The following is a 26483-nucleotide window of genomic DNA, read 5'->3' on the forward strand; positions in this document are numbered from 1 at the left end:
TATTATCAATGAACTGAGTTGGATTCTCATAGTATTTTAATTTTAATAATTTGATTTGATATTTTTCTTAAAAACTATATGATCACTGTTATGAAATAGAAGTAGTATAATTAAAATAAGAAATACTGTCATAGGAAGTAATATGTATATTTTAAATTCATTGATTAATTTGAGAGAAAGAGAGAGAAAGAAAAGGAGAGAGACATTGATTTATTGTTCTGCTTATTTAGACATTTATTGGTTGCTTCTTGTATGTTCCCTGCCTAGGGGTCGAACCTGCAACCTTGGTGTATCAGAACAATGCTCTAACCAACTGAGCTATCCAGCCAGGGCCATAATATAAATTTTAAAATAGTAAATAAATGAAGTTACAGAGAAGAATGTTTTTTCTTCCTTATTACATTTAATTTTCCTATTTAAATTAACTTTTACAAAATAAGAAAATGTTATTTATATCTTAAAATGTCTGAATTGTAGGCTCTATTATAGTTGTGGGCCAGTGACACAAAATAGAATTGGGGTATCTCTTCTTATCTTTTAATTAGTAGTTTCACTTACTTTATTTACAGGGGTGGGCAAAAGTAGGTTTACAGTTGTAACACAAATAAATAATATAATAATTAATAAATAATAATATAAAAATAAACCTTTGTGTTTTGTGTACTCACCATTGTAAACCTACTTTGCTTACCCCTGTATTAAACTCTCAAGTACAGTTTACAGTTTACTGACTTGTGGTCAGTCCTTAATGTAGAATTATTGAACATATTATTCAATACACATGATTTACTATAATAGAAACACAGACTTCAAACTATCTTATTTCTTCATAAAAAATAAAAAGTACTAAGTTTACTTTTATGTGTGGGATTACATAGATTTATAACAAGACATATAAGAACTCATTTTATTTATATCTAAAATTTTAATATAGTTGCTCTATACAATGAAAAATATTTTGTTTTATGGTATAATATCCCATTAATAATGCACAGTATTCATTCTGTAATTCAGTTTCATAACTGAAACTTTTCTCATTTCTTTGATTCAAAACTATCTTTAGTGACTTCCCACAAAGAGGTAGAAGAATCGTCAGGAATTGATATCATATTTACTTAAAGTACACAGAAAAAAAAAGATAAAATGAAAAAAAAGAAGAAACTCTAAATGATAAGCTTAATTCAAAAACAAGATGAACACAACGGCATACCTGAAACATAAAGTGGTAAGTGGAGACCAAGCCATATACTTCCTGGTCTTTACAAGAACAGGTTGACAGATCCCAGGGAATGTCTAAAATGAATGCCAGAGGAAGAAAGTAAAAAAGAATGACGAAGAATCACTGTAGTTTGAGATAATAGCTAATCAATTTTCAGAAGAGAAGGAAGAGCTATGTACTCAGGTTGAAACTGTTTCTCAAATACCACACAAACAAAAAATATTGAAAATGAAAAACATCAAGAATAAAGTGAAAATGCATACCTTCAACCAAAGAGTGACAATTAGACTTGCATCAGTGATAATGGATTGACAGCGGATAAAGAATAATCTTTTTAAAGCTTTAAATAAAAATAGCTGTCAACCTAGAATTTCATACCCCACTAAACTATCATCCAGGAATTAGGGCAAACTAAAAGCATCTTTGGGAATTAAAACAGTTTATGTTTCGCCTTATCTTCTTTCATAGAAATAGTCAAGAAAGTACAATGATGTTTTTTAAAAGCAATTTATGGAAAGGCATGAGTAATTAACTAATAGCTTTAAAATGTTAACTACCAGTGTTTTTTACTTGATTTTTTTTTAGAGAGAGAGTGAGAAAAGAAGGGAGGAAGAGAGAGAAACATTGATTTGTTGATTGCACTTATCTATGCATTCACTGACTGATTCTTATACATGCCCTGACCAGGGACTGCACCCGCAACTTCAGTGTACTGGGGTGATGCAGTAACAAACTGAGATATCCAACCAGGGATAATGATGAGTGCTTAAAGCTTTAAAAGCTTTAAAGATAGAACTTATATTTATAGATAATAGGAACAAGAATCATAAGAGTACTAATCAACAAATAGAGAGTGTATAAGTGACAGTCCTATTTAGCGAGACAAATTCTTAATAACAAAAATTTATTAAAAAATTACCTTGTGCATGTAGCTGTGGATCTCTCTACATACACACACATGCACATACACAATAAACTACAAAGTGAAAAAGATTACTTCACATGACCTTATTTTTTAAAGATTTTATTTATTTTTTTAGAGAAAGGGAGAGTGAAAGAAAGAGAAGCATCAATGTGTGGTTGCCTCTCAAGTGCCTCCTGCTGGTGACCTGGCCTGCAACCCAGGCATGTGCCCTGACTAGGAATCGAACCAATGGCCCTTTGGTTTGCAGGCCGGTGCTAAACCTACTGAGCCATGCCAGCCAGGGATCAAATGACTTTAGACAAAACACTTTGACAGTACATCTTATTTTGTTTGTAGTAATATCAATGCTTTTATTTTGAAACTTTTAAAATAGTATAAATCAAGTAAGTATGTTAAAGTTAATAGCAATCAAGACTTTTACAGAAATGGAGATCACTAGGAAGGTTACCAGGAGGAAGGGGGAGGGAAGAGAATGGGGGAAAAGGTACAGGGAATAAGAAGCATAAATGGTAGGTACAGAATAGACAGGGGGAGGTTAAGAATAGTATGGGGAATGGAGAAATCAAAGAACTTATATGTATGACCCATGGACATGAACTAAGGTGGGGGAATGCTGTTGGGAGGGGGGTACAGGATGGAGGGGAATAAAGGGGAGAAAAAATAGGACAACTATAATAACATAACCAATAAAATAAACAAACAAACAAATAAACAAATAAAAAGACTTTCAGGGTGAAGAAAAGCAACTAAAATTGAAGAAATTAAACTGAATGCTAAAGCTGAATTACAGATACTGATTTGAACTTAAGATTTAAATAGACACATTCATATATTTTCTAACCCAGGCCAGAAACTACTACAGAAGTAATGTGTTCTCAGAGCAAAGGTGCACACCTGGGACCTGGGTTTTGGTCCAGGACCATAGCATCCTCAACAGATCTTTGAGGAGAAAATTGACAGCAAGTCTGTGGTGAGGAAGGTATAGGTAATCCTGGGAAATCAGTCGTGGAAAGTAAGAAAGCTTATACAAATTAAATCATGTCAAGGACACAGAATTGAGCCTAAAGGACTTCCCACTCACCAAAGCTGAGGCGTCAGAAAGAACTTTGAGTGACTGATACACACGACATCTTTGAAAGTCTGAATCCAACACATTCTTCAAGGAAGAAAACGTCAGAGAAAACTCATTTGTCACCCTTTGGGATGTCTACAAAACCAATTAATTACTTTGAAAATCACTGAGTCATTTAAAGTAAAAAAATAACAGCATTTTTCCCTATATCCTACTATGAACTAAATTTCAAAGTAATCGAAGAGCTCTGAATGAAAGTTGAGAAGAACATTACAGTATAAAAGAATGTTACAAGTGTAGAAAAATGGAAAGAATTTGAAAAGTGTCATATTATAATGCTAAAAGAAATTATTGCATCAGGATAAAATTATCAAGTGTTATAAAAACTACTGACAGTAACTGGAGGTGGTACGAGCGAAAGTCACTTTCCAGCTGCAAGCAGAACAAATTCATGCTTGCAATGGAAGGATGAGGCTGTCACCTTAATCCAATCATCAAATTTAGGTCATGAATCATGACAAAACAGTTACTACCTGTTTTTTGGTCTGATGCATAAGAAGTATATATCACCTATGATATAATCTTGCTAAAATCAAGATTTAAATCTTTATTTAAATTTAATCAAGCCTTCAGATATAACTTCCAGTTAACAGAACCTACAGGGATTAGAGAAGCAAGTCAACTTATCACAAGGAAACAAGCGAATCCATAAAACAATGATGTACTAAAGGACAATGGATTGCTTTTTTCTGCAAGTCGGTGTTAACAGAGAGCCTATTCTGCACTGTAAAGAAGTAAAAGGCATGGCAATTGGGTGTGTTGTCTTGGATTAGACAAGTGGTCTTAGACTAAATCCAAATTTAAAATAGTATTTGGAAGACAATTGGGGATATTTTAATATAGATTAAGTATTAGATAATATTAAAAATTGTTAAAAATTATAAGGTTTGCTAGTGTTATCTTTATACTGTAGAAAAATATTTCTATTTTTTGAGATCTACATGTACGTTTTTTTAGGGCAGTGTACACCCTGGGCCCTGGCTTGCCATGCAGATCCTTTAGTGGTCGCTGCCTACCAGTGAACAGGGCTCAGGGACTTCACAGCCTCACAGAGGATAGGTAAAGGAATGGTGTTGGGGAAATTTAAGCCACAGAAGCAGGGAGAAGAGCCACAGGGTCAGGGGAAGATGAGGAGGGACCAGGGTGTTCTGCCGAACATGCCACAGGGAGGCATCGCAGGACAGGGCCCATACCCCTGTTACTCCTACATTTTTATGGGCTAAGTGTGAGAGTAACCTTGTCAGTGGCGGGAAGAGAGAAGCAGCTTGGCACCTGACAGAGTGGAGTGCGGACATCTAGCCCTTTGTTGTGGTGCCGTGCAAAGGCCAGCTGCCTCGAACCTGGAGATTTGGGGCTTCTGGAGTTTTTCTGTGCCTGCTGCAGATGCCAGAGAGCCACTGGTCCCACTGAAAATGGGCTGAAGTGCAGCCCCACCCACCCATGGTGAGGGCCGTGCTTCTGGTCCTAGCCAGCTGCCTTTTCAGTAACCCAGGGCGAGCCCCCAGGGTCATTTCAGCCAAGTTTGTCTTTTGTACCACAGTGCTTAAATCTACTTCCAAATTCTTTACTTTATTTTTAATTTTATTATTCCATGATAACATTAATAAGTAACAAGTAAACAATATAAATAAAATTTATAGATTTTAAACAAAAAAACAAACAAACTGGAGTTATCAGTCCAATGGTAATCAGAAATAAGACTGAAAAGAACAGTAATCATGATAATTTTTAAAAGGTTGGACTAATCTATTTAAACACCTAGTTAATCACAGTGGATTTAAAAATGTCTATTATCTGTATACCCCTTCTGCCCCTGTTGTCTACATGCCTAAGGTCAAACCACACTGAGAGGATGAAAATAAAGAAATAGAAAAATACACAAGGAAAACTATAATCAAAACAAGCTGGTGGTTGTAAATGTATGAAACCAAATATATTTTAATTAAAAATTACTAATATGGATAAAGAGAGGAACTTTAAACAAAAGGGTACATCAATATGATAATAACCATGAACAGTAAAGAGCTAAGAACAGCCTCAGCATACAGGAGACAAAACCTCACAAAGTTAGAAGCAAAATTTGACAAACCTATGAGCAAAGGTGGAGATTTCAGTACACTTTTATCAGAAATCAGAAGGGAGGATAAACATTTTTTAATTCAGTTTTTATTGTATTTTAATGTAGGCTAAAATATTTTTCAGTACTTATAGATATATATAAACTATGTGTATATATATATATAGAGAGAGAGAGAGAGAGAGAGACAGAGAGAGAGACAGAGACAGAGAGAGAATTTGAACAACAAAATGAATAATCTTGAGGTAAGAGGGAAATAAGTAGGAGATATGCATTTCTTTTAATACCTATCTTAACTGCTCACCATAAAATAGTATCATATAAATCTCTTTGCAGATGCTGTGATTAAGTTAGCAGTGGGTCTAGAGTGATATGTTCATACACTTTAAAATGTATTACTAAATATTTCATAGGGTGAAGAGAAAAATCACAATAAAATCAAAGCATTGTAAAATGAATTGTAAGTGAAGGTATTGTACATGAAAAATTAAAGGATGCAGCTACAGTATCCGTATTTTGATAAAAAGAAAATATATTTTAAGTACATTTATTTAAAATAAGAAAATGAAAAATAAATAACCATGTAAGAAGCTAGGAAAAAACAGAACCTAAACATTTCTTTCTCTACTCTTACTTCGCTTAAAAACTAATGTGAAATAAAGGAAATGAGAGTGTAAGTTAATAAAATAAAAAAGAAAGAATAAAGAAGTTAAAAATCTAAAAGCATTTCTTTGATAACTATTCTAAAAAACCAGTCACCTAGACAAACCTCCATTAAGACAGATCAAGACAAAACCCAGAAAATATACAAAATAACATGATTAGAAATGGGGAGAGAGGAGAACTATGCACATAACAGATTACTTTACAATCTTAAGATTATTTATACCAATAAAATTTAAAAGCTTGTGACAATATAGATAAATTTCTGGAAATTTTAAAAATGGGCAACACAATACAATTTAGGTAGAAAAAGCTGAAAATCTGAATAAGCCATCTCCCCCTTTGTTCCACACTACAGAGGGGCAAACATCACACACACACAGAGTCCCAGAATGCAGAGATGAGTTTACAAAAACACAATCTTCATACTAAAAACAAACTGATTCAGAGAAGAAGAGAACGGCACAGTAAAAAGCTTCCCTGCTCATTTAGTGAAGCTTACAGAGGGCGTGTAAGGCATAGTGCCAACGCTAAAGAAAGACAATGTGAGAAGTAAAAATACAGAACTATTTTGGTTATATAGATGATAACATGTGAGTAAAAGAGTAGTAAGTTGAATTCAGCAATAAAACGGAATACATTATGGCCAAGAAAGATTTATCATGACAATGTAGGGAAGGCTAGACATCAGAAAATGTAGTGATGAACACATTAATTTTAATGATTAAAGGAGAAAAATTATCATCTAAATGAAGTAGCATTTGATAAACAGCATTCACTATTTTAATGGACAACACAACAGCAAAATAATAAATAAATAAAAATTGATCCCTACACATGCACCTTAAAAATTTACAGGACAATTTAAGGCTTAAATATGAAAAATAATACAAAAATTTTAGAAAAAACTAATACTGGGGAATATCATGTGAATCAGAGTTGGAAATTATTTCTTTAAACACACACATAGACAGCACAATAATAAATATAAATATCTTAAAATTGAAAACCTGTCTGTTATTTTAGAAAATTAAAAAACACAAGGATTTACAGGAACTAGTATAAAGGACACATGGACAACAACTAAGGGGGGGTGGAAATGGGAGGGAGGTGGGGAGCACGTGGGGGGTGGGCTGGGATGGGAGTAAAAGACAGAAAGCTGTACTTGAACAACAATTAAATTTAAAAAAAAGAAAAAAAACAATCCACCAAGAAGATGATAATCATAAACTAGTGTGGACCAAATAGCAAGGGCTTGAACAATATTAAAAAAGAAATACAGAGGAAAAAAAAAGACAAGTCATAATCTGGAAAGATCTTTCCAACACCTACAACCAAAAATGCCTAGTACTCAGAATAAGAATTAGAAAACATAATAGCAAAAAAAGAAATCAAAGAATAATTAGGTGACTGGAGAGAACAGTGCTGGCTTCCTATTAAGATCATTTCATTTCACTTCCCTTCCAGTCAGAACCAGCAGTTCTGTTCAGGTAACAACTTCCCACCCTTAACTTAATGCCTGGCACTTCAGGAAGCCAACTCCACGGCAGTTTCAACTCTTTCAGTGTCTTTTTGGCCACTTGAGAAAGATAATGAAAAATTGGAAATAAAAATTAGATATACTCCTTAAAATCAGATGATTTGGAGCTAAAGAACAGCTATAAATATGGGCGAGTAAAGAATAGGAAAACATATTCTCTCATTACAAATTCTTACACTGAGAATTAAGATCATTGATAATTACCAAGTATATTACACCAATTTATGTTCCTACCACAATTACATGAGAACTCCCATTTAAGTAAGCCACCTTTGTCATTTCACCGAGGAAGAAACCGTACATGGGAAGTTCAAATACTTCTCCAAGGTGACCCAATTCAGTCTTTAAGCTTACACCAATAGGTGAATCCCAATTCCTAGCCTACAGAACATTTGCTGCCATTGTTTAACCTCAACACCTTGTGTTCTTAAGCAGGTAAAAACAGCCAAAACTATCTCTTGATCTTTTGTTTGGCATTTTTTGCTTAGCTGATGCCTCCGCTGGCACAGGCTTCCACGAGAGTTTTAACTGCTTTACCAGAAACGACTTTCTCTTCTGGCTTGATGTTAGCCATGCAACCGAGTATCAGAACTCCTGCCAGAATAATAACTGCTGTGAGGGTAGGTCATGCTGTTCAACACAACCAGATTGAGATTAGTGCCTCAGCCCAAGAGAGACCAGAATAAAAAATGCAGAATCTTTGGGGAAAACTTTATCTGTTCTTACATTTGGTGAATGTCGGTTAGTTTCTTGTGATACATTAACTTTTCCAGACCCAAGAGAGTCTGTGTCCTAAACTATTGCTTCTGTGGCCAGAGACAAAACTCCTTCTAGGGAGATAGTTAAGTGGAGGCTGTTTATTTTTTCCTTATCTACTTATTCAGCGAGGCTAATGATACTAAATATGATTTATTAAATAGCAGTAAATACATCCTTGTGTCTTAAAAAATGTCGTGTCAAGGTGTCCTGGTGACATCACATCATCCTATTTTGTAGTTCACCACTCCTTTCCTCTTTGACAGAATTTCTGTCCCACTTTCTTCTGCTTCTTTTTTGGTGTGGTTTTATTTTCACAACTCTACCATTTCATGCAAAATGTTACAGTTAATTTATTTTCACAACTCCAGTGTGTTTATTAATTTGTGAAATACCTTGTGATATTTTCATTCTGTCTGCTCCATCGTTGATTAAATTCATGGAGATTGTACTTCTAAGGCACCCCCAGGCCTTTCTTCTACAGCCCGTTGCAGAAGGCTGACCACACCTCCGGGGGCCCATGCCAGGTCCAGTCTCTTGGCATTCAGCTTCACACTATTCTCGCACTCACTGGAGACTGCAAAGTGTTCTCATGTACAGTGTGGATTCCCTGGACCCTACTCTCAAAGATTCTGATTTGACAGATTAGCCTATATCCTAGGAACCAGCATTTTTTGGCCAAGTCCTTGGGTGTTTCTGAGGCAAGTTGTCTTTGAGTTACTCTTTGAGAAAGAGTGCATTCTGAAGTTTTCTCTTTGGCTATATATTACTTCCATATTCTTGTTGCTGTGAATTTAACCACTGAATTCTGCATGCTTATCTAACACTCATCCTTCAAGGCATCCTTCTCCTTGAAGCCCACTTGACCACTCTGGCAGAAAGCTCTTCTCAAACTTACTGCCCTCACTCTCCTTATCAATTGTTTATTCCTGGCTTTGGATTTAGGTACATGTCTACAGGAATGTCCACCTGGTCCTCTCATGCTGAAACTACTCTTCCCCCAAGGAAACCATGTACCACATGTGGCATGGCTACCGACTACTCCTCCAAAGCCCGACCACCATGGCTGACTTAAAGTAGCCATAGCTGTTACAGTCACCAATCCAAGTTCTTTCCTAGAGCCTTGAAAAAGTACCAGTGCCACTTTGGAGATGGGGAAATTGGAGTTGTTATCAGGCATTTCCCTGCTGTGCTGAGGAAGCTGCTCTGAGGATAAGCATGATGAACTCTGTCAAAGAATACAGCAGAGGAGATTGCCTGAATTTGATTCCAGAGCTTCCTGAAGCCCATCTCCTGCTTCCCAAGATGTTGATATTGAACATGCTTATAACATTATATGCAACAGTCTCAGAAAAAAAAATGCCCCTCATTTTTAACTGATATTTTTAATTATACTTTTGTCATTTTCAACTAAAAGAGTTCTTACATTGTTCCTGTGTAACTTTTAAAATTCAACTCTGTGTGCTTTCCAATATGATTATAAGCTTCCACTGCTTTGCCTCCACTCTCTTTCCTCAGCCAAGAGCACAAGAGTTTATACCCTGCTTTCCCCTGCTGAACTTGCTCTTAATAAGTTTACGCACAACTTCAAGGTTTGAACTCTTATTTGGCTCAAGCACCTCTACTCATGCCTTTGCCAACAAGCTGATTCTAAGTTCTGCATGGTGGTTGTCAGAACGTTCATCAGCCCACTACACTGAAGTGAAACCTGGGGATTACTCTTGACATATCGTGTATGCTCTACTGCTTTATCTGAGATCTCTGGGTTTTATTTTCTAAATATTTCTGGCACTTATTAGCTTCATGAGTAATTAATTTGACCTTTACTTAATCTCTACGTGCCTCATTTTCTTACCAATAAAATGGGAATATAAATGGTACTTAAATCATAGGATTGTTATGAGGATAATATAGGATAATATATTTGAGGCACTTAGAATAATGACTGGCAAAAAGTAAGTAAGTGTGATTATGGATGTTTTGTAATTATTACTGAATTAATCACTGAGTTTATATTAATTAAGGCATCATGATATAATTCAGGTCTGTGCACCTCTGCCCAGAATCCTATTATAACAACTTTCTAAGTATTTTCTTATCTCTGCCCTTTGATTTTTGCCAAGCTGAACTTGTAAACCCTTGATTTAAAACTCTGATATAAACATCAAGCTCCTATGTGTGACTTGTATGGCCCTTCATGATTTTGCCCCTCATCTCTCAGGGTCTTGCCAAAGGGCTTGTAATTCCTTAGAAAATCCTCACAAAAATGATTTCTTGCATCTGTCTTTATTTTTATAATTCTCTGGTTGAAATGTATTTTTCCATGAGTTGGCTTCAATTCATTCTTTAAGACTTAGCATTTCCATACAATGTCCTCCTCTCAAGAATTATTTTCAAATTCCCCTGTTAGTTTTCCTTATGTTTTCCTTGTATGTACAAAAATCATTGCACCTGCCATATCGTGATTTCCATTTATATGTCTATATTCCTCAATGGATGAGGGAGAGAGACACATAAATGAGACTTCTCTAGAGGGAGGCCCATGTTTTATTCATCTTTTAATAGCTAGCAAAAACCATGGTACTTGGCACGATGTTTGCTAGATGAAGGAAGACTTTATAAACCATTCTGCAGAGTCAGCCCAGCATTATGGATAAAAGATCTCAGAAAATTCACTCAGTTAAAAGTGAGAAAATATTATGAGAGCTTGACAAAGCCTTAATTTTCCAGGTATAACAGCAGTTGGGAATCATGCAATGAGCCAAATCTATAAAAACTTTTTCTTTGCATTAGGCCAGAAAAAATTTATCTTGAAATTAATGCAGAGATCATGGTCTTAAATATTTAATTTTACATGTTATCTTTGGGCCACCGATTTGAAAAATAGCAAGAATTTTAAAACCGAAAATCGGTTTGGAAATTTCTAAGGTGGATTGCTTTAGGTTAAATGATGCAGTGAATCCTGTGGTAGAAGCACAACAAAACAAATATTTCATCCAGAGGGTTTCTTAGTGTGAGGTAGACAAGAAATGACTGTAGTGTACTTTTACAATTTATCTGTATCAGTACTAAAGGTGCCTAAAGGAAAAATATAGAAGCGCAGACACTGGGAAGAATACTTATTCTACTTATTATTTTAGGGAAAGTAGTTTACAGATATTCATTAAATATCTGGTCCCAGATCAAACTTTTCCTGTTATGTATGTTTAATAGCATGCATAAAGCCTCTCATGTCTAATTTATCTACTTATCAAAAGAGGGTTATAAATCCTGAAAAAACTCATATTCTGACATTAAATGGTCATTTTTGTAGGCTGTATAATTTTCTCCAAAATACATACAGAAAATTAAATTAAACCACATTTTCAAATTGTTAAGAAAGCACTTATCAGAGGCTAAACATAAATGACCATAATCATATCCTAACGAATCCTGTCCCCCACCACTGCCAACATGTTCAAAATGAGAGAAGCTGGAAAATGACTGGAGGGATTGAGTTCGAACTACATTAAAAATGCAGAAATGGCATCCGACTCCCAGAGGTCTCTGACTGCTCCGCTTTATTTGGTGATGTAGATATAAAATAGAAACAAACATATTTCATACTGAAGTCCATTTGTTCATCATTTAACAGTGAATGAACACAAAAACATGTATTAACTTTAAAAAGACTATTCTTTATGTAAATATGTCCTTTAAAATCTTTTCTCTATAAAAAATTAACCTGTTAGAATCTGAGAATCTGTTCATTTCTTTCTTTCCTGATGTGCTGCTTTTACTCATTCATTCAGGCACCCACCCACCCACCCATTCATTCATTCATTCAATCAGTCATTACCTACCATATGCTAAGTTCTGGGCTACAAGGATAAAAAGCACACTCTCTGCCCCCAGTGCAGTTTCACTCTGGAGGGAAGAGGGAGACACACAAATACAAATGAGAAGTCTTCCGGACGTAAGCATGACCATTCTCAGTGAGGGAAAAGGCGGGCAGCAGGACGCGGGGAGGGAACAGTCGGCTCAACCTCTGAGCACAGCAGAGCTTCCCCCGGGAACTGGGGATGGTATGAGAGGCACCCACACCATGCTCTCTAGGTGTCTTCTGTCTGACCTCGATATTTTGGGCCTTATTAAATACTGCTTCCTGCCAATAATATTTTCATCATAATCTCAACAAATGCCATACCATTCATTACCTTAAAAATTATTGCTGAAATGGCGCCAAATGTATGGTGGGGCATGGGGTTTCCAGGATAGGTTTAAAAAGGAGGTGCTGTTTTAGCCTGGTCTTGACCAATGAGAAGGCATCAGCCCTGCAGACAACTGAGGAACATGATTCAAGATCAAGGGTGCACTGCCTGGCTTATTTTGCTTAGCATAATAATGCTTTCCAGTTCCATCCATGCCCTCCCAAAGATCTCACCTTCAACAGGAGCCTAAACAACAAAACAAACAAACAAGCAAAATATAACCAAACACACTGAAATAGAAAACAGGCTGACAGGGACCAGAGGGGAGAGGGGAGGGAATTTCAGGGGAAAAGGGGAAGAGACTACAAGAACAAGTATAAAGGACACATGGACAACAACTAAGGGGGGTGGAAATGGGAGGGAGGTGGGGAGCACTGGGGGGGGTGGGCTAGGATGGGAGTAAAAGGCAGAAAACTGTACTTGAACAACAATTAAAATAAAAAATGAAAACAAAGAAGGAAAAGAGACAGAGGGTGCAGGAAGAGCACTCTGGGCCAACGCAGAAAGGCAGGGCTTTCCAGGAACTGCAGGGGAAGGGCGGCAGGCTGGAGCCACTGGAAATTGCCCTGTTCTTTAACAACCCTCTTTCCTGTTTCCTCCTGGGTTTTCAATTTAAACAAAATGTTTACAAGGAAGAGAACCATTTCACATCAAGAGAAGAAAGCCAAGGCTGAATTTGTTGATGCAGTTTCAACATTGCCTTAAGAACTGGTCTTCGGAGGGTTTTTTCTTTTGGTTTTGTTTTGTTTTCAAATGAGAAGAACTTTCCAGGGTTTTTATAAGCAAAAGATGTTCATCCTACACTTAATGTTTAACTTTGGAGTCGAAATTTTCTTTTTTTCTATCTGTGTGCTAAGTGTCTTTCTTAAATTAAAGCTACTTAATCAAATTCGGGTCTAAAAAAAGATTATTCTTCGAATTACTTCCAGTTCAACTTGCCACCCTTTCTTCCTTCATCAAACACATATTTTTAAACAAATATATATATAGTACTTACCATGTACTATAACAATTTTTACAAATAATCACTCATTTATTTATCAATAAAACCCTATGAGGTAAGTGCTGTTGCTATCACCATTTTATACATTAGAGAAGTGAGAATGGAAATACTTGACAAATATTAACCAGCCAGTCAGCTGGTAAAACTAGATTTGAACCCGGCAGTCCAGCTTATGAGTCCATGTTCTTAACCACTCTAGCCTGCGCCTCGCCTGGCTCACAACTCCTTCCTATTGTTCTGGTCCCTTATGAAGTCACAATACTTTGAGTTCAAAGGATGAATCTCCAAGCTGAATTTCATGGAGAAAATGCTGATGCTTATTATTTCTGCCTTCCCACCAAAGTCTTTTAGAGACTCTCCAGGCAGAGGAATCTGTTACCCACTCCTGGGATGGTGCCCAGCTTCTAGAAAAAGGACCTTTCACTCATAGAACTCACAGAATGTATTATGGGGATAAACAGTAATTATAATGTCCAATGCACAATTTCATGTGGTCATGCTCCAATCACAAGAGTCCCGTGAGGTTTTCCATATGTAACCGTATTTTCCAAATCAGACAAATGCCTTACTAGTTTCTGGAGCCTGCATGACTTCTCTGTACATGACCCTAGTGAAACTATAATCCTAATTGGATTTCTCAATATTAGATTCACATGCATGATGTTAGTTCAGAAGCTAAATATAAAAGCTGTGGCTATCTCTAGATTTTGTGTGCATGCATAATAATTTGTCATTTCCCTTTTATTATATTTAACACGCATTAGAAATTCGGTCATTAGAAAAAACCTTTAATTATCAGCATTCATTATTATCACTATTATTACCATATATTAAGCACCCTCAGTCTGCCAAATGTTATACTCGAGATAAAAGGCATTAACCTTGCAATTCCACTGTGAGCGAGATAGGAGACAATCTTCTTCTTCCAGACAGAGAACAAAACTATACTCGCCTAAGTTGACGAAGAGCCAAGGGATGAGTCAGGGATAAAACCTAGTTGTCTTAACCACTAGACAACTGAATAAACAAAGAACGTCTATAAAAATCTGCTGCTTTAAGCACATCTGAATCTATTTTTCCATATGTATTTTTAATGCCTACATTAGATTTTTTTTGTGGTGGCAAATCTTTCTGCTGCATAGGGATATCTAACTTTTATAAACAGTCAAGCCATTTGAGATCCATTTTATAATATAAATGTTGGCATCATATAGAACAATTCCATTGTGGGTAAAAATAAAATATGACTATAAAATAGTGAAGTAAAAAATTTTGGGAGGCAGCTCCTAAACTGGCTTTGAAGGCAGTTTCTAGTGAAGGTTGCCCAGATCATTGCAGCAGTGGCGGCATCTGCGAGACGAAGGTGCAGAGGCCGGGCTGGGCCCTTCGGGGCTAATGTCTGACTGAGTGTGGGATGCAAAGAGGCTGCGCTTTGGATTAAGACTTATTTGGAGTAACACTCAAGCACTTCTACTTATTAGCTATATGATTGGAGGAAAATGAGTTAACTTGCTTGAGTCTCATCTTCTTCATCCACAAATCAGTCATTAAAATGGAACTTGAACATTTTTATGGGATAAAATATTCAAATACATATAATTAAGTGTCCACATCTGATGTGAACTAGAAACTGGGCAGAGAAAGTCTCGCCTTCCATGATACTCCGGATAATACTATCTGGTCATTTGTTGGCCTACCTAGCACACAGATTACTGCTATTAAAACTGCAATTAAAGTGCTTTGTGTTTTAAACAGGCTCTTAGGCAATAAGAAAATATACTCTATTACTTATATAAACCTGTTATAAGTGCCCCCTATTCTTTAGGCACAATGTTAAGTTGAAGGTATGTGGAAGGAAATGCAATCCACCCTACAAGAGGCCCAGAGTCTAATGAGGAAGATATAAAATGTGGGAAATAATAAAGAATTATATTGATGATATGCCAGTGTGCCAAGAGTAGACAGTGGTTAATTCTGCTCATTATAGTGAGGGGTTAGGGAAGAATTAGTAAGGAAAAGGGCCATAGAAATCACACCTGATTTTGAAAGAAAATTGTACACTCATTAGGAAAAAGAAGAAAAAATGACATTTGTCATCTGCCTGGCAGAAAAAACAGCTGGGCAAAGAGACACAAACAGATGCATTCTTTGCATATGTGAGAAACTGGACGCGTGGGTGTCTAGTGTGATGTGGCTAGAGACGAAGCTAAACACATAGGCTGTGGTTAGGTTGTGAAGTCATGACAAGAACCCCCAAACAAACCCTGCCTGGCCTGCAGGGTCAAATGATTTTTGACAAGGGTGCCAAAACCATTCAATGGGGAAAGGACAATCTTCTCAACCAATGGTACACAGGAAACTGGATATTCACATGCAAAAGTATGAAGTTGGACCCTTACCTAATATTATATGTATACACTAACTCAAAGGGAATTGCAGACCTAAACATAAGAGCTAAAACTATAAAACTCCCAGATGAAACTGGCAAGAGCTTCACAACATTGAAGTTGGCCATGATTTCCTGGATATGACACCAAAGACGCAAACGCCAAAGTAGAAAAACTGGACCTCACGAAAATGAAACACGTTTGTGCATCACAGGACACTATCAAAAGAGTGAAAAGGTGAGCTATAGAATAGAAGAAAATATTTGCAAATCACCTTATAAGGAATTAATATCCACAGTATATGAAGAACGTCTAAAAGTCAACAAAAACACAGAAAACAACTTGAATAGACATTTCTTCAAGAAAGACATATAAATGGCCAGTAGGCACACGAAAAGATATTCAACATCACTAATCATTAGATAAATGCAAATCAAGATCACAAGATGCCACCTCATAAACATAAGGATGGCTTCTATCTAAAAAACAGAAAATAACATCTGTCGGGGAAGATGTGCAGAGACTGAAACCCCTGTGCACTATTGGTGAGAATGTGAAATGGTTCAGCAACTGCAGAAAACAGTAGAGTGGTCCCTCAAAAAATTCAAAGTATATTAACCATAATCCAACAGTTACATATCTGGGTGTACACCAAAATAATTTCAAGAGGGTATGAAAGACCCTTGTACACTTATATCTGTAGCAGCATTATTCACAATAGTTAAAGGATGTAAACAACAGAAGTACCTATCAATAGATGAATGCAAAAGCAAACTGTGCTATACACACACAATGGAATATTACTCAGTCATGAAAAGGAAGGGTATTCTGACACATGCTACAACATGAATGAACCTTGAGGACATTATGCTAAGTGAAATAAGATAGTAACTGAAAGACAATTCCTGTATCATTTCCTAGCATAGTCAAAATCATAGAGATAGGAAGTGAAATGGTAGGAGAGTGGGTTTGGGGAGTTATTGTCTAATAGGTATAAACTTTCAGTTTTGCAAGTTGAAAAGAGTTCTGCAAAGGGGTGGTGTGATGGGTGCATAATGACATTAATGTGCTTAGTGCCACTTAAAAAGCAGTAAGATGGTAAACACTATGTGTACTAACCACAATAAAAAAGGGGAAAAAACCCGTAGCAAGAAATTTAAAATATTTCATGGATGCATGGGTAATGGTTGGACATTTCAAGGCAGATATTTACAGGTGCATAATAATTTTCTTCATGGAACAATAAGGAATTATCTCATCCTAGTAAAATCTCTATTTTCATGACTATTTTTATCATTGGAGTATTCACAAAACATAATTGTTAAAATATATTCTAAATGAAAAATTTTTAAAAGATAGGTGATTGACACAGTGATTGAAATTCAAGGCAGAGAAAAAGGAAATAATCCAATTTCTTTAAGCAAGTCCACTATTTTTGCCTTCCAATGCTTAGGAAATCTGCCTCTTCCTTTTAAGGGAGGGTAATCCTTTATGGTTCTTGCAACAAATACTATTCTTTGCTCAAAAGGTAGGGAGTTGGGTGAGGAGAGTAAGTTGGAAAACATCAGGACTGTGTCAGTCTGAAAGTTGACTTCCAGTCCCAACTCAAAAAGATTTGCTAAAGTAGTGATGTTTTTACTGGTTCTGGTCTGTCAGAAGGCTTTGGATTTTCCAGTGCTTCACACCAGCAACTTCAAAACTAACTCACTCCAGATGTCCCTGTGATCATCTAATCAGACATCAAAGGCTGTGCAGTGTGACAAGCTCACATACTGCTTACCAGGACGCTGTGTTTCTGCAAGCGTAAAACACACACAGTAGCTACTTTTAAAATGTGATTCATCTAAATCGGAATTTCATTTTCAACTATAGAGCTATTAGGGAAGAGGCCACCCTCTGGAGAAAGAGAAAAGTCCTTTAAATGTCTCTACCATGCCAATGCTGCATTGAGATTTTGAAAGGAAAGACCAAAATGAAACTTGCACTTCAGAAGAATTTGTGTTGTGAGAAAAAAAATATCCCCCATCAAAAGAGATCTCTAAGAATTGCACCATGCTCAAGGAGAAAATGATGATTTTTTTTTACCCCTCATTACATTAGACATTGTCTTGCTTCTTCTCAAGGTGAACGCGCATTAACCCTTTCTGTCCAAGCCATCGATATTCAGGAAGTGTCCACAACATGGAAGGAAGGAACATACAGAATCAGAATATGCAGAGGACGTGATCTACATACATCTTTGAGCTTTCATGTCAAAGCAACATGACCTCCCTGCACTCTCATCTTCAGATTTGAGTAGTGCTCCCCCGCCAAGCCAAGGCTTTCAGTGCGCACATGTATGTGCGTGTATGCTTCTGTGCAGCCGCCTGTGTGTGCATTTGGCTTTGTGAAAAATACCTATTTCTTGAGCAATATAAGTAACTTTTGGTGTTTTGGACAGAACTGTAACCTCATTCCATAAACATATAAATATTTGAGACATTAAAAGGAAATTTCAAGTTGAATTCATACAAACCAAGTTAGTAATTCACATCTGGAAAACTGCAGCTGCTAGTTTGGATGTCTGAGACCCTAAGAACAACAGGAGTTCATATAGAATTTCTATTTATTAGTTCCTTTCAGCTACACAAGGTTTCTGAGGAAATCATTCACAATTTAAATAATTTTCTGAGGGTCACAGAGTTTGGGAGACAACCAGGACATGGGATCTTGACCTTTAGAATAAAGCTACTTCAAACATCATCTTTACCAAATTTCAAACAGCACTGTCAAATTACATCTGTTCCTACCTTGAGCTGCTTATTAGTGTTTTGCTAAGAAAGGCCTTGTAAATGTCCCCATACTCCTGAATTAATTCAAATATCAGGATTTTTATTTTCTTCAAAATCACTAAAAGCCAGATGAACTTTTTAAAGAAAGTGGAATATGAGAAAAATTTGGAAGGGGAACATCTTTATTTTCATGGGTATAAGAGATGCATCCTGTCCAGAAATTAGAATTCTAGTCTACTCAAGAATTTTCTAATTTTTAAACACAGCTATTAGAAACTTACAAATCTGTAACTACCAAGAGTAGTAGCTTTTTGAATGTAGAATTCATAGTTTTGTTGACAAAGAACTCAGATCATTGACTCTATTACATTCATATTAATTTCTATTCTTTATTAATATATCTTGGGTGCTAAGAAAATCAGCTTTTATAATGGTTAACCTCTAGAGCTATAATGCTGGTCTCTTTCTGTAATGTCTATTCTTTCTCAGAACCAGTTTCTATGATGGTCTTTTCAAGAGCTGTAAGAAGGTGAAATGGATCTCACAGCTGGAACTGCTGACATCAGCCACCCACTCGCATTTTAATTCTAAGTGGAGGGTTTGTGTCTAAACACTCCTCTCCCCCTTGACAACACAAGTACCGTTGTCCTAAAGCAGGAAAGTCTAAACTAAAAAGCTACTTTAGGACCAGAACAGTATGTTAAACACATTATTACCCAATTTTTACACTGTAATTCACACACACACACACACACACACACACACACACAACCTAAATACCCGCAACTATACACACCTTTACAAAATAATTTTAAATGTTGTTAAACTGAATTCATCTTGCCCATCTCAGAAGTCAGAGTTGTAATCATCTAATCACATGTTCATGTGTCAGGCACTGTGGCTGGGGGCTTGAATACAAAGATGAATACAGCAGCTCATCCGCTGAGGAGCTCGGTCTTGCAACAGACGTGTGAACAGGCAGTTGCATCTGAGAGAGTTGAGAACTAATGGAGATACACACTCAGCAGTTCCCTGGAGGCGTCTGGAGGCTGAGCAGAGTGCGGACTACCCACAAAGGACACTTGTTTTCATTGTTGACAACGTATGATTTGATCATTTGATACTCGCTGGCAGCTCGCTAGGGCTGTTTAACTGCTTTAGGCCTGGCCTTCATAACTAGGTTGTAAGTATCCTGAGGACAGGGACCACGTTTTATGCTTTCCAGATGGCGCATGGCAGGAGTCTTGAACATCTAAGGGATTAATCAATTAATGTTGACATGAAGGCAAAACCCATTCCATTTTCATTATGTGCAGGTGAATCTAAACAGCAAAAGATGACATGTCATGGTTACCTTTTTAATTTCTGAAATTGACCTCTGCATAGTAAACCTTCTTTAGACTCTCGGGTCTGGACGAGACCCAGGAGGAGTGATGGGGAAGCATGCACCTACACAGGGGTCACATTTGCCAGGTTCTTTGATTAGTCATGGTACAAACGTTCAGACAATCTGACTCTCATTCACCGACTTCTACAAGATTTGCTGAAAATCTCTTTGCAGAATAAATCGGGCGTCTGGATCTTCCCCACCAAACCCTGAGTCTTACAAATATAAATGCTTCAGAAATTAAGCTACCTAAACTTGCCAAACTAAGTAAACATTTGGCCCCATGAAATATTAGATGGCAGCTTTATCTCTTAAAAACAAAGCCATATGAAAGCCATCGCTGCAATGCGTCTCCAAGCTCTGGTCTTATCAGCACACAGCGTGAACAGCTGGAGTAACAAACACCAGGACTATTATTAAATCACTGTGTCAGGAGAGGGAGAAAAAAGAAAAACCCATGTAGGCTTCAGTATCTCTAAATGATGCAATTATATATTACACGCTACGTCTCCCTCCCTTTTGCTCTGCAGTATCCATCTCTCTTCTTTGGAAGACAATGGACAGAGCCTGCCTTCCCATTTACATTGGTCTCTCCAACAATTAATTTTATCCCAGCATTTGCACAGTTACTTAGCTGTGTAGCTAATGGATAGAAATATATAAGTTGGTTATCCAGAATTTTTGTTAAGTGTCTATGTTGGCAGTAAGCAACCCATAACCAAAAGCCCTCTGACATCTCAGTGGCAATTTGATGATTTGAATCCTAAAAGCCAAGCTATTTCCATTTTTCTGTTATATCATGATGATTTCTTTCATGGATTTGAAAATGCTTAAACTGGGAGCAACACTGACTATAATTTCAATATATGTGACATACAAGGGAAAAATTCTGAAATCAATTATATGCAAGACATAAAGATAATGCTTTTGTTCACTGGAAATATTTTCTCCCACTAGAAGCTACCTGCCACTCTCTCTGCTGATAAAATACCTAAAGCCCCGAAGAACCAACACTGGATTGTCCCTTCTCCTCTCCACTGAACAGGGAGGCCCGTTGGAAACACGCCCCCCCCCCACTCTCCCCACAGCCAGTCCGTGCCCTTCATCCCTGATCTTACTGTTGCTAAGAATTAGGTTGCTACTGACTGAAGAGTTATTTTTGGCCTCTCACTGCAGCAATTCAAAAGCATCTATTCATCTTAACATCTTGAATTTACATACTATGTGGTGGATAGAAAAGGTGCTAATATGATGAAATAACCTTAGTTGTTTAATACATATTTGTGGGGGTGGCAATTTCTACTTTACTTCTTAATCTCTATCATTTATCATACTTTGAGAAATGGTGTCTCTCCCACATTATTTCATCCTAACCCCCAAAACTAGCTCTTGCTCTTCTCCTTTTAAAATTTAATGACAGTGATGGAGTCTCCTTCATGAAATATACACACACATCTCTCTCTCTCTCTCCCTCCCTCCCTATCTCTCTTCCTCCACGCCATGGCAAAAACTTCAGAAAACTTACAGACCTCGTGAGACACGGACTTCCAGTTTTGCAGCCTCGAAGGCTGCCACGTTACTATTATTGTTTGAAATAAAATGTACGTATTATTGATGTGGACTTTTACCAGACTGACCAGTATTTGCTTGATTTATTTTGGTGATGCGAGACAAGTAACAGTTTTAGAACAAAGTCGTTCTCTGTCTGAAAACCACAGCTTTATGTTCCTCAGAAATCTACTTCTTAATTTACTCACCCTGCAGGGTCTTTTTTTGCTTTAGGAGGTTAAATGTGAAACTATAAACAGTCATTAAAACTCAAAACAACCATAGCAGTTAACCGGATATTAAGAAGAAAAAAATCACATCTGTTTTAGAGTTCTCTTCCATCCCCAAATTCAGGAACATCAATTTCAAGATCCTGGTTTTATGGCATGCCCTGAAGCTGAGAACACAGGGTTACAATCAAGGCAGGGAAGGTGAGGCGTCCTATAAGCTGACTCTTACCACAATAACTTGCCCCCAGGATTCTCTTTCTTAATTCAAAAGCAGTCAGTAGAATGAGATTTTCTATAGACTTGGAAGAAAAACAGTCATTACTAGTTGCACATTAATAATTATGCTATTCTGATCAACCAGATAGGTTTATGAAAAGAGGAGGAAAGGAAACAAAATTGTCATGCTGTTTATCTGGTAGTGTTCTAAGTGACAATGGGGTTCAGTGGCTTGTCATTATTTGAAGAATGTGAGGCTTGCAGAGAATTGGATTTTTCTAATTTAAATCCTTTTCAAAACTTCCACTTGTCTGAGGGTGTCCATTAAATAAGCAATTTGTAATAACTTAACCAGGTAGAAAGTAAGTCCGACTTTTCCAACTTTACAAAAACACATAACTCTGGGCATCAAAGAAAATTCTTCCCTCTACAGTAAGCCTAATGAAGTGCAACTAAAAATAACAGTCATCAACTGTGGTTTTAAAGGCAATATTTCAACATAATCAAATGTGTCAACTATTCAGCCTTACAGCTTCTTATGCTCTGGGTTATAAGTAAGTTTCATTTCTTGGGAATGATTGAACAGTACCCACTTGGGGCTCTGCCATCTGTGAATTACTTACATGTGAAAACTCTGCTTAAGAGATGGAAATTTTGATTGTTTTTTCCTTTCGATATTGAAATGAAATGCAATTGAAGAGAGCAGTTCAAGCAATTATTTCTTATACTAGTTGCTACACGGGTACATTATCACACACTCTCCATATTCGTCATCACTCATCAAGTCATGGGAGTCCAGGATGATGTCGCAGGGTTGTGGAGGAAGCATCAAGTAGAATTAAGGAATCTGAGAGATGGAAAGAAATCTGCAGTCTCCCACTCTGCACTCCCTGGGCTCAGGCCCATGCTGCAAAGAACCCTCTCTGCAGCGTGATGGCTTGTGGGAGATGTGGTCATGTGACCCCTGGAAAGACCACTCTTCCTGTCACTGAGCAAACAGTCAAAGTGACTGTAGGGCTACAGGGTAGGGCGCCACATAATTCATCATCCACACACAAACCCTGCTCAGAGTTAGTGGGGACACTTACCAATCAGGCACGGACTAGGACTGCCCCAGGCAAACCCAGAATCACACTGCTGCCCCAGACCCCGGGTGCAACTCACAGCCCTCCCAAGGGTCCCCGACCGCTTCATCACTGCTATGTCCGATTTCACCTCCGTCTGGAGCTGCTATGTCCGATAAAAACAGAATGTGGTCCACGGATGCAATTTTATATTTTGTAATAGAACAGTTTTTAAAAAATAAACACAAGTAATTTTAATAATATATTTTATTCAACCCAATGTACCAAACACAGTATAATTTCAACATGTTGTCAATATGAAAATTATTAATGAGATCTTTTGCCTTGCTTTTCATATTTCAATCTTTGAAGTCCAGTGTACATATTACACTTAAAATACACATTTTGTATTTGCCTGCTCAACAGGCACAGGAAGCCAGGGGCCATGACACCGGACGATGCAGTTGTAAATAGTCCACAAGTCTGAACATGCAGGCATAAGTGAATAGAGTTATAATACACACATGGACACAAATGTATTTTTCTTCTAGGTAAAAGCAGGTACACCTCAATGTCTTCACTTACTAATTTGCCTGCCCTATGCAAGAGGGCAATTAAACTATCTATCTGCCTCTTGCCTGGAGTGAACCAGACCCTGGAGCAGATATATCTTTACCTGGTACATTCGTTTTGGGGAGCAGAATAAGTGGTCTAACTAGAAAAGCTGGGTAATTGCCGAGAACTTCTAGGCCTCTTCCCAGAAAACTGTGTGTCTTGCATTTGTAAATGCAACACATACATTCTAAGCACCCTCCACGTACTTGACACTAGAGATAAAGAGATAAGAAAGGCAGAATGCCTGTACGCTGGGCTGTTAATGCTTAAAGTTTTCATGGAGATTATTTTCCAATTGAAGTGAGAAGGATTTGCCACTATTCTGTAGAAGGTCTGTTCTTGGGTTCCAAGTCTACACTTCATCATCGACAGAGAGCACTGGGAGAAAAGGAGGAAATATGTGTTTTTCTTTTGACATGTGGACTTGGCTCATATTTTATAACTTGCATACTGTTAGATAGGAGCATTTGGAATGTCAGCATTTCTTCCTGAATCAGGGTTTGCATCTTTGTTAGGAACAGTACATCTCTCACCCCAAATACTCCAACTTAGAAGTCAGTGGTATCACACTTAGGTAAGGATACGGAATCTATCAGAAAGAGAGTAACCCTCATTCCCTCTAGGAAAAGCAATACTGATGTATTTTCAATTGGTCCAAACACAGTGCATAAGGGATAAACACATGGGACGAACTGGTGGGTATTCCGCATGCAAATGATGGTGACACAATCAGACACACTCTCATTTTAAAGTACACTGACATTGCCAAAATAAGCAGTAAATTGCAGTTTTTCTCTTTTATGTAACTACTCTGTCATTTATATAGCTCTTTTTCCCCTCCGGTCTAATACATTTAGGCTTAACACAGTCTCAATTAGTGTGTGTTCAGCACATATATGCAAACACATGCAAGCAAACATCACACCACATACTGCTCCTGTTTGAACTCACCATTACAGTAGCACAGATACACCTAATTTTCGTTAAGTCATTTTACATTACATATATTTCCTTAAATGGGTGGAGAGTAAGAAGTATTACATTTAAACTACTTTCAGGATGCTCACTTCTGTGTTCACAGGAAAAAAATATGCCAAAATACTGCCACTAACCTATTGGCAACTACCCAATGATTTGCTATAATAAGTTCTACCTCAAACACTTTGACACAGGTTCTTGATAAGAATATTGTATACAAAAGTGGAAGAATCCATTTCATTTATTCAGCATCAGCTGATTTCTCAAAAGACACTTTGCAGGCTAGATGGGATTGGCAAGAAGCATTAAAAGTGATGAAAAGCAAGTACCTACATCCAGGATTGCTCTACCCAGCAAAGCCTATTTAGAATGGAAGGGCATATAAAGAGCTTCCCGGACAAGAAAAAGCTAAAGGAGTTCATCACCATCGAACCAGCATTATATGAAACGTCAAAGGGTCTCCTTAAAGAAGAGCAAAAATATGAATAATAAAATGGCAACAAATACATATATATCAATAATTAGCCCTGGCTGGTGTGGCTCAGTGGACTGAGCACCAGACTATGAAGCAGAGGGTCACTGGTTCGATTCCCAGTCAGGGCACATGCCTGGGTTGCAGGCCAGGTTCCCCAGTGCAGGGAGTGTGAGAGGCAACCACACCTTGGTGTTTCTCTCCCTCTCTTTCTCTCTCCCTTCCCCTCTGTCTAAAATAAAGAAATAAAAAATTTAAAAAATAAAGAAAATATAAAGGTTATATTATTAAAAAATGAAATATAAAAAATAAAATAAGCACAACGGAAAAGGCTCATAGATGCAGAGAACATTCTGATGGTTGCCAGAGGGCAGGGGGTCGGGGGCGGGTGAAAAGGTACAGGGATCGAGAAGTATAGATCAGTGGTTACCAGACAGTCATGGGGCTGTGAAGTGCAGCATGGGAAGGGGCGTTGCCAAGGAACACAGGCGCAGCAGGACCCATGGACATGGACGATATTGTGGGGACTGCCTGAGGGATTGGCGGGGCTCGCTGGCGGGGGCAAAGGGGGAAATTTGGGACAACTATAATAGCATAATCAATAAAACATAATGAAAAGGCATTGTTATATGCCTGTAAAATACTGCCTTTTTCACAAGGTGTTACAGACACCACGACTTAAAATGGGGAAGAGTCTTGCTTCTAGGCACCATTAATGCGTTGGCATTACTGGAGAGCACTACGCAGTGCTGTGCAGCCTGCAACCAGCTGCCCATGCTCAGCCCATTTCAAAGAATGAACCACAGTTACAACACTTCAAAACCCCTCCAGGTGAAACAGGGAGACTCCACAAGCCCACATGAAAGGGGGACATTATCTCTTTAGGAAACTATTCTCCACGTAATCTATCAGTTTATAATATGGCATGAGTATATCTGGTTATCAGCACTTTTGGTGTGTAATATTATTTTTAGTTTTAATGTTAAGTTCTAGAAACCCAATACTAGTGCCACATATCCATGATATGGTTATCTTGAAACTGTATCACCATTCGCCATGTTGTGACTTCAAAAGCATTTCAGTGACACACTGAAAAGATATCAATGACATCCTCGGGCATTGTGAAGGAGGAGGATGATGGAATTCAACAGGACACACGCTGTTTAAGGACATGGACTTTGGAGCCAAACTGGGTTAAATTCTTGGCTCTGACGCTTTCTGGTGGTGACCTGAGACAAATTGCTAAACCG

General features: G+C 37.5%; 1 protein-coding gene across 3 annotated transcripts in view; it reads right to left on the bottom strand.

The window, feature by feature from the left end:
- PARD3B (par-3 family cell polarity regulator beta) overlaps nt 1–26483 on the bottom strand; it is a 977832-nt gene that overhangs the window by 501449 nt on the left and 449900 nt on the right. The window lies entirely within an intron of this gene.

The sequence above is a fragment of the Artibeus jamaicensis genome, unplaced genomic scaffold (genome assembly GCF_021234435.1).
Source record: "Artibeus jamaicensis isolate MK-2021 breed Jamaican fruit bat unplaced genomic scaffold, CSHL_Jam_final contig_1015, whole genome shotgun sequence".
In the NCBI taxonomy this organism is placed as follows: domain Eukaryota; kingdom Metazoa; phylum Chordata; class Mammalia; order Chiroptera; family Phyllostomidae; genus Artibeus; species Artibeus jamaicensis.